The sequence below is a fragment of the Oncorhynchus keta genome, chromosome 13, assembly GCF_023373465.1.
Source record: "Oncorhynchus keta strain PuntledgeMale-10-30-2019 chromosome 13, Oket_V2, whole genome shotgun sequence".
Lineage (NCBI taxonomy): Eukaryota > Metazoa > Chordata > Actinopteri > Salmoniformes > Salmonidae > Oncorhynchus > Oncorhynchus keta.
Genome location: NC_068433.1, coordinates 1,425,679 through 1,435,214, shown reverse-complemented (window position 1 = coordinate 1,435,214; position 9,536 = coordinate 1,425,679). Strand labels below are relative to the sequence as shown.

At 43.4% G+C, this 9,536-nt stretch overlaps 1 protein-coding gene across 1 annotated transcript in view; it reads left to right on the top strand.

The window, feature by feature from the left end:
• Positions 1–5,544: 5,544 nt before the first annotated feature.
• The window catches only part of zgc:158659 (uncharacterized protein LOC791141 homolog), an 87,611-nt gene continuing 83,619 nt past the window's right edge, over positions 5,545–9,536 (top strand). Inside the window, exon 1 of the mRNA XM_052460711.1 lies at positions 5,545–5,838. The gene's annotated coding sequence lies outside the window, so the exon portion shown is untranslated. The remainder of the gene's footprint in view (positions 5,839–9,536) is intronic.

Sequence of the window (9,536 nt, the reverse complement as noted above, 5' to 3'; positions counted from 1 at the left end):
TAAACTCTGAATGAATCCCAGACAACAACATCTTAACCGGTTCAGTCCTCATAGTGATCCGTGCCAGACTACTGCCGTTCAGAGTGGTTGCTTCAATGGCTCCTTGGAAAGCCCCAGCTGTTCCACCAAGTCGGCATCAATAAAGCTGCCATCGGCACCTGAATCGATGAAAGCGTTCATCTCTAAGCTCTGATCCTTATTCATAAGGGTCGCAGGAAAACGGGGTCTGACAGGATCTTTGAGGGGTTGAAACTGGCTCGCTAAAATTCCTCCCAAAACTAGCGAGCCGGGTAGTTTAACGGGCGCTGTGGACAAGCGGAGATGTAATGTCCCGAGCTACCACAGTAGAGACAGCTGTTGGTCTCACGTCTACGTTGGCGCTCCTCCTTAGTTAGCCCGTGTCGCCCCACTTGCATTGGTTCAGGATCTGGTGGCAAGAACCCTCCACTAATCCCGTGTGGGGAATAACGATCACTACGTGTCAGAGCGTGACACTTTCTCTATTGTGTTATTGACTGTATGTTTGTTTACTCCATGTGTAACTCTGTTGTTGTTTGTGTCGCACTGCTTTGCTTTATCTTGGCCAGGTCGTAGTTGTAAATGAGAACTTGTTCTCAACTGGCCTACCTGGTTAAATAAAGGGTTAGGGTTATATATATAAATACCTGGTTAAATAAAGGGTTAGGGTAATATATATAAATACCTGGTTAAATAAAGGGTTATATATATAAATACCTGGTTAAATAAAGGGTTAGAGTTATATATATAAATACCTGGTTAAATAAAGGGTTAGGGTTATATATATAAATACCTGGTTAAATAAAGGGTTAAATATATAAATACCTGGTTAAATAAAGGGTTATATATATAAATACCTGGTTAAATAAAGGGTTAGGGTTATATATATAAATACCTGGTTAAATAAAGGGTTAGGGTTATATATATATAAATACATGGTTAAATAAAGGGTTAGGGTTATATATATAAATACCTGGTTAAATAAAGGGTTATATATATAAATACCTGGTTAAATAAAGGGTTATATATATGAATACCTGGTTAAATAAAGGATTATATATATAAATACCTGGTTAAATAAAGGGTTATTTATATAAATACCTGGTTAAATAAAGGGTTAGGTTTATATATATAAATAACTGGTTAAATAAAGGGTTAGGGTTATATATATAAATACCTGGTTAAATAAAGGGTTAGGGTTATATATATAAATACCTGGTTAAATAAAGGGTTAGGGTTATATATATAAATACCTGGTTAAATAAAGGGTTAGGGTTATATATATAAATACCTGGTTAAATAAAGGGTTATATATATAAATACCTGGTTAAATAAAGGGTTATATATATAAATACCTGGTTAAATAAAGGGTTAGGGTTATATATATAAATACCTGGTTAAATAAAGGGTTAGGGTTATATATATAAATACCTGGTTAAATAAAGGGTTATATATATAAATACCTGGTTAAATAAAGGGTTAGGGTTATATATTTATAAATACCTGGTTAAATAAAGGGTTAGGGTTATATATATAAATACCTGGTTAAATAAAGGGTTATTGTCACGTTCTGTCCATTGTTCGTATGTGTTTTCCTTGTTGTAGTGTTGGTCAGGACGTGAGCTGGGTGGGCATTCTATGTTGTGTGTCTGGTTTGTCTATTTCTATGTTTTGCCTGATATGGTTCTCAATCAGAGGCAGGTGTTAGTCATTGTCTATATATAACCCTAACCTTTTATTTATTTGGGGCGGCAGCCCCAACCTAGTGGTTAGAGCGTTGGACTAGTAACCGGAAGGTCGCGAGTTCAAACCCCCAGTTAACCCACTGCCTCTCTACTGTATATAGCCTCTCTACTGTATACAGCCTCTCTACTGTATATAGCCTATCTACTGTATATAGCCTATCTACTGTATATAGCCTATCTACTGTATACAGCCTCTCTACTGTATACAGCCTCTCTACTGTATACAGCCTCTCTACTGTATACAGCCTCACTACTGTATACAGCCTCTCTACTGTATACAGCCTCTCTACTGTATGTAGCCTCTCTACTGTATACAGCCTCTCTACTGTATACAGCCTCTCTACTGTATACAGCCTCTCTACTGTATACAGCCTCTCTACTGTATGTAGCCTCTCTACTGTATACTGCCTCTCTACGGTATGTAGCCTCTCTACTGTATATAGCCTCTCTACGGTATGTAGCCTCTCTACTGTATATAGCCTCTCTACGGTATGTAGCCTCTCTACTGTATATAGCCTCTCTACGGTATGTAGCCTCTCTACTGTATATAGCCTCTCTACTGTATATAACCTCACTACTGTATATAGCCTCTCTACTGTATGTAGCCTCTCTACTGTATACTGCCTCTCTACGGTATGTAGCCTCTCTACTGTATATAGCCTCTACGGTATGTAGCCTCTCTACTGTATATAGCCTCTCTACGGTATGTAGCCTCTCTACTGTATATAGCCTCTCTACGGTATGTAGCCTCTCTACTGTATATAGCCTCTCTACTGTATATAACCTCACTACTGTATATAGCCTCTCTACGGTATGTAGCCTCTCTACTGTATATAGCCTCTCTACGGTATGTAGCCTCACTACGGTATGTAGTCTCTCTACTGTATATAGCCTCTCTACTGTATATAGCCTCTCTACTGTATATAGCCTCTATACTGTATATAGCCTCTCTACTGTACACAGCCACTCTACTGTATATAGCCTCTCTACTGTATACAGACTCTCTACTGTATATAGCCTCTCTACTGTATATAGCCTCTCTACTGTATATAACCTCTCTACTGTATGTAGCCTCTCTACTGTATACAGCCTCTCTACTGTATATAGCCCCTCTACTGTATATAGCCTCTCTACTGTATACAGCCTCTCTACTGTATACAGCCTCTCAACTGTATACAGCCTCTCTACTGTATATAGCCTCTCAACTGTATATAGCCTCTCTACTGTATATAGCCTCTCTACTGTATACAGCCTCTCTACTGTATATAGCCCCTCTACTGTATATAGCCTCTCTACTGTATACAGCCTCTCTACTGTATACAGCCTCTCTACTGTATATAGCCTCTCTACTGTATATCTGTACACAACCCATCTGTACACAGCCCATCTGTACACAGCCCATCTGTAAACAGTCCATCTGTAAACAGCCCATCTGTAAACAACCCATCTGTAAACAGCACATCTGTAAACAGCCCATCTGTAAACAGCCCATCTGTAAACAGCCCATCTGTACACAGCCCACCTGTAAACAGCCCACCTGTAAACAACCCATCTGTAAACAGCCCATCTGTACACAGCCCACCTGTAAACAGCCCATCTGTACACAGCCCATCTGTACACAGCCCATCTGTACACAGCCCATCTGTAAACAGCCCATCTGTAAACAGTCCATCTGTAAACAGCCCATCTGTAAACAGCCCATCTGTAAACAGTCCATCTGTAAACAGCCCATCTGTAAACAGCCCATCTGTAAACAGTCCATCTGTAAACAGTCCATCTGTAAACAGCCCATCTGTAAACAGCCCATCTGTAAACAGTCCATCTGTAAACAGCCCATCTGTAAACAGCCCATCTGTAAACAGTCCATCTGTAAACAGCCCATCTGTACACAGCCCATCTGTAAACAGTCCATCTGTACACAGCCCATCTGTAAACAGTCCATCTGTAAACAGCCCATCTGTAAACAGCCCATCTGTAAACAGTCCATCTGTACACAGCCCACCTGTAAACAGCCCACCTGTAAACAGCCCATCTGTAAACAGTCCATCTGTAAACAACCCATCTGTAAACAGCCCATCTGTAAACAGTCCATCTGTACACAGCCCATCTGTAAACAGCCCATCTGTAAACAGTCCATCTGTAACCACCCATCTGTACACAGCCCATCTGTAAACAGTCCATCTGTAAACAGCCCATCTGTAAACAGCCCATCTGTAAACAGCCCATCTGTACACAGCCCACCTGTAAACAGCCCACCTGTAAACTGCCCATCTGTAAACAGCCCATCTGTACACAGCCCACCTGTAAACAGCCCATCTGTACACAGCCCATCTGTACACAGCCCATCTGTAAACATCCCATCTGTAAACAGTCCATCTGTAAACAACCCATCTGTAAACAACCCATCTGTAAACATCCCATCTGTAAACACCCCATCTGTAAACAGTCCATCTGTAAACAGTCCATCTGTAAACAGTCCATCTGTAAACAGCCCATCTGTAAACAGTCCATCTGTAAACAGTCCATCTGTAAACAACCCATCTGTAAACAGTCCATCTGTAAACACCCCATCTGTAAACAACCCATCTGTAAACAGTCCATCTGTAAACAGCCCATCTGTAAACAGTCCATCTGTAAACAGTCCATCTGTAAACAACCCATCTGTAAACAGTCCATCTGTAAAAAGCCCATCTGTAAACAGCCCATCTGTAAACAGCCCATCTGTAAACAGCCCATCTGTAAACAGTCCATCTGTAAACAGTCCATCTGTAAACAGCCCATCTGTAAACAGTCCATCTGTAAACAGCCCATCTGTAAACAGCCCATCTGTAAACAGTCCATCTGTAAACAGCCCATCTGTAAACAGTCCATCTGTAAACAGTCCATCTGTAAACAGCCCATCTGTAAACAGCCCATCTGTAAACAGTCCATCTGTAAACAGTCCATCTGTAAATAGCCCATCTGTAAACAGCCCATCTGTAAACAGTCCATCTGTAAATAGCCCATCTGTAAACAGCCCATCTGTAAACAGCCCACCCAACTACCTCATTCCCATATGTGTTTTTGTTTTTCTGCTGTTTTGCACTCCAGTATCTCTACTTGCACATCCTCATCCGCACATCTGTCACTCCAGTGTTTAATTGCTATATTGTAATTACTTCACCACTATGGCCTATTTATTGCCTTAACTCCCTAATCTTACCTCATCTGGGTCCTTCTGTAGCTCAGTTGGTAGAGCATGGCGCTTGTAACGCCAGGGTAGTGGGTTTGATTCCCGGGACCACCCATACGTAGAATGTATGCACACATGACTGTAAGTCGCTTTGGATAAAAGCGTCTGCTAAATGGCATATATTATCTGCACACACTGTATATAGACTTTCCTATTGTATTATTGACTGTACGTTTGTTTATTCCATGTGTAACTCTGTGTTCTCGTTTGTGTCGCACTGCTTTGCTTTATCTTGACCAGGTTGCAGTTGTAAATGAGAACTTGTTCTCAACTGGCCGACCTGGTTAAATAAAGGTGAAATAATAAACAAAGGTGTTCTTAATGTTTTGTTCACTCAGTATATAGCGTGTATTATTATTATTATTATTATTTTCCGCCGACTAATAAACGGTCACCAGTGCCGCTCTGCTCTTAAAGGCGATGCCCCTCCATATGTCCTCTGAGTTAGGAACAGCTGACTGCCAGGTCGCCTCCCCTTTAAAAATGAATTATGTGATTACATGTCGTCCCCTCTTCCTCTCCTCCCCTCCCCCTCTTCCCCCTCCCTGTCGAACACATTGTTCTCCGCACAGGCCCGGTAGAGGAACTGGATGGTTTGAAGCCCCGGTTTAGTTTACGGTGAAAGGAGAAGACAAGACAGGCGTCGGCACGCGCAGATTTACCGTTTTAACGGCAGTGAAGCAGGGCAGCGAGAGAGGAAGGGCGTCCTGTCCTGTACGCGAGTCTGCTGGTAGACATGATGCTATGACCAGGGCTGGAACGGAGGCTCGGGCGCAGACACGCATCACTACCGGCCCCGCGAGACAGACCCACCCGCCTAACAGCCTGGCGGGAGAGACAGGGGTGAGTGACAAACTTCAGGGAAGGAGGGAGAGGAGGAGGGATGGAGGGGGGGAGCGGAGTCACTTATTGAAGCTTATATCATGACTCACTATGGACAGCCTGGCTACTGTGATTGCGCGTGTCATATTGGCGCTGTGTGTGTGTGTGTGTGTGTGTGTGTCAGGAAGCTGATGTCTCATCATAATAATGATGACATCTCATCTTGGGATATCATCGCTGCCAATAATCAGAGAGGAGAAGAAAGGATCAGGAGAAAGTCGTGGAGAGAAAAAGAGGGGTTTCACTGCTGGATTGTTTGTAGCCAGAGAAGAGAGAGAGAGAGGTGGAGAAAATAACATTCTCCTGATAAACTCATTAACAAAAACATCTACTATAAGAATGTAAGAAAACTATCATCCGTCTGTCCCCGGAAGTCCAGAGCTTTATTGTGTGTAATATTAGGGTAAATAGCCTTCAGTAGACCTATGCTCTAGCTAAGCCTATACGCTACTCGGCTGTCTGTCTCCCGCTTTGAGTGTCAAATCAAATAAGGAATAATAATATGAGTATATTTATTAGACTAGCTGTTAGTTGGTAGTTTAGCAGAGGTCATGACTGACTGACTGTTTGATTATTTAGTTATATGTTATGGGTTATTGTCTCCCGGCTCCCAACCATCACATTAAGCTACAGCTCTCTGATCCAACAAGAAGCTCTGAGTGCTGTCTCAATGATGCTGTCACTTTGATTCTCGATGGTCAGTGTGTGTGTGTGTGTGTGTGTGTGTGTGTGTGTGTGTGTGTGTGTGTGTGTGTGTGTGTGTGTGTGTGTGTGTGTGTGTGTGTGTGTGTGTGTTTGTGTGTGTGTGTCAGAGAGCGGGGGACGGACGGGGTCTTATTTGTGCAGCTGCATGCGCCAGGCGGCCCGTGTCCTACTTTCTCTCGCGCGGCGGCTCGGTTCTTTGTTCGCTGCCGCTGAGCTCTGAGCGCGTCTGCCCTTGCCGCGGCTTCGCGGTGTGTGTGTGTGTTTGTTGCGTAGTATTGCGTTTGCCGCTCAGCCGCTTCGTGACTTGCCGGGGGGAGAAGCAGGGAAGAGCGGGAGATTATGCCGACTGACAGGTCTCTGTTCCCGGAGAGGAGAGGGCGGTAGCTTCGGTTACTACCGCTATTATTACCGTTATAAATCATTATACATGCTCCGTTATGACTGGAGACCACATGATATCAACTTCACACACACACACACACACACACACTCACACTCACACTCACACTCACACTCACACTCACACTCACTCACACACAGAGAGAGAGAGAAAACAGGCTGATGATCCTGTATGAAAGAGTGACATCATATTTGGGGATTTAAGAGACCATTACAAATCACTTTCTAAAAATGTCTGCAGTCTATCGCCTTCTCTCCCTCTCTTGATCTCCCTCTCTCGATCTCTCTCTCCCTCTCTCGATCTCTCCCTCTCCCGATCTCCCCTCTCTCAATCTCTCCCACCCACCCACCCACCCACCCACCCTCTCTCTCTCTCTCTCCCTCTCTCTCTCTCTCTTTCTCCCTCTCTCTCCCTCTCTCTCTCCACTTCAATCTGTTCTGCTCTCTCTTTCTCCTATATGTTTTAATGTTTTCTTCCTATCTATCTCTTCTTTCTTGTTCTCTGCCATTTTTTAAATCTTTCTCTCCTCAACATCCAGACTTTATAGACTCTCTTAGACCCCTCAGTTCAACTGGATCAACTTTATTACCATGGAAATACTAGTGTGTGTGTGTGTGTGTCCCAAGGTATTGGTATTTATGAGGATCCCCATGAGCCAATCATCAGCTACTCTTCCTGGGGTCCACATAGTACAGAACATATGGTGCAGAAAGTATTCAGACCCCTGGACTTTTTACACATTTTGTTACGTTACAGCCTTGTTCTAAAATTGATTCAATTGTTTCCCCCCCCTCATCAATCGACACACAATACCCCACAATGACATCACAATACCCCACAATGACATCACAATACCCCACAATGACATCACAATACCCCACAATGACAAAGCAACAAAAAAAAATTAAAAAAATAAACGCAAATATCACATTTACATAAGTCTTCAGACGCATTACTGAGTACTTTGTTGAAGCACCTTTGGCAGCGATTACAGCCTCCAGTCTTCTTGACGCTACAAGCTTGGCACACCTGTATTTGGGGAGTTTCTCCCATTCTTCTCTGCAGATCCTCTCAAGCTCTGTCAGGTTGGATTGGGAGCGTCTCTGCACAGCTATCTTCAGGTCTCTCCAGAGATGTCCGATCGGGTTCAAGTCCGGGCTCTGGCTGGGCCACGCAAGGACATTCAGAGACTTGTCCCGAAGCCACCGCTGCGTTGCCTTGGCTGTGTGCTTAGGGTCGTTGTCCTGTTGGAAGGTGAACCTTCACCCCAGTCTGAGGTCCTGAGCACTCTGGAGCAGGTTTTCATCAAGGATCTCTCTGTACTTTGCGCCGTTCATCTTTCCCTCGATCCTGACTAGTCTCCCAGTCCCTGCAGCTGAAAAACATCCCCACAGCATGATGCTGCCACCACCATGCTTCACCGTAGGGATGGTGCCTTGTTTCCTCCAGACGTGACCCTTGGCATTCAGGCCAAAGAGTTCCATCTTGGTTTCATCAGACCAGAGAATCTTGTTTCTCATCATCTGAGAGTCTTTTAGGTGCCTTTTGGCAAACTCCAAACAGTACCTTTACCTTTTTACCTTTACCTTTTTACTGATGAGTGGCTTCTGTCAGAGCACTCTACCATTATGGCCTGATTGGTGGAGTGCTGCAGAGATGGTTGTCCTTCTGGAAGGTTCGCCCATCTCCACAGAGGAACTCTGGAGCTCTGTCAGAGTGACCATCGGGTTCTTGGTCACCTCCCTGACCAAGGCCCTTCTCCCCGAATGCTCAGTTTGGCCGGGAGGCCAGCTCTAGAAAGAGTTTTGGTGGTTAAAAAACTTCTTTCATTTAAGAATTACGGAGGCCACTATGTTCTTGGGGACCTTCAATGCTACAGACATTTTTTGGTCCCCTTCCCCAGATCTGTGCCTTGACACAATCCTGTCTCGGAGCTCTATGGACAATTCCTTTCTCCTCATGGCTTGGTTTTTGCTCTGACATGCACTGTCAACTGTGGGACCTTATATAGACAGGTGTCTTTCCAAATCACGTCCAATCAATTTAATTTACCACAGGTGGACTCCAATCAAGTTGTAGACACATCTCAAGGATGATCAATGGAAACAGGATGTACCTGAGCTCAATTTACAGTCTCATAGCAAAGGGTATAAATACTTAAGTAAATAAAATATTTCTGTTTTTTATATTTTATAAATTGGCAAATATTTCTAAAAACCTGTTTTCTCTTTGTCATTATTGGTTATTGTGTGTCGATTGATGAGGAAATGTTTTAATATAATCGATTTCAGAATAAGGCTGTAACGTAACAACATGTGGAAAATGGGAAGGGGCCTGAAAACTTTCCAAATGCACTTGACATTTAAACGTCACACAGACTCCATATCAATATCGAGGTCTAATACATAACACAGTGTAAATTACAATATATATAAAATGGCTGTCTCTTCAAAGTCCCCTTTGTGCAGTAAGGTGTTCTTTAATCTGTTTTATAGCTAGCCTGAGTTTCCTGGGGCGGCAGAGAGTTCCTCTATTTAATATTATGTGTTTCCTA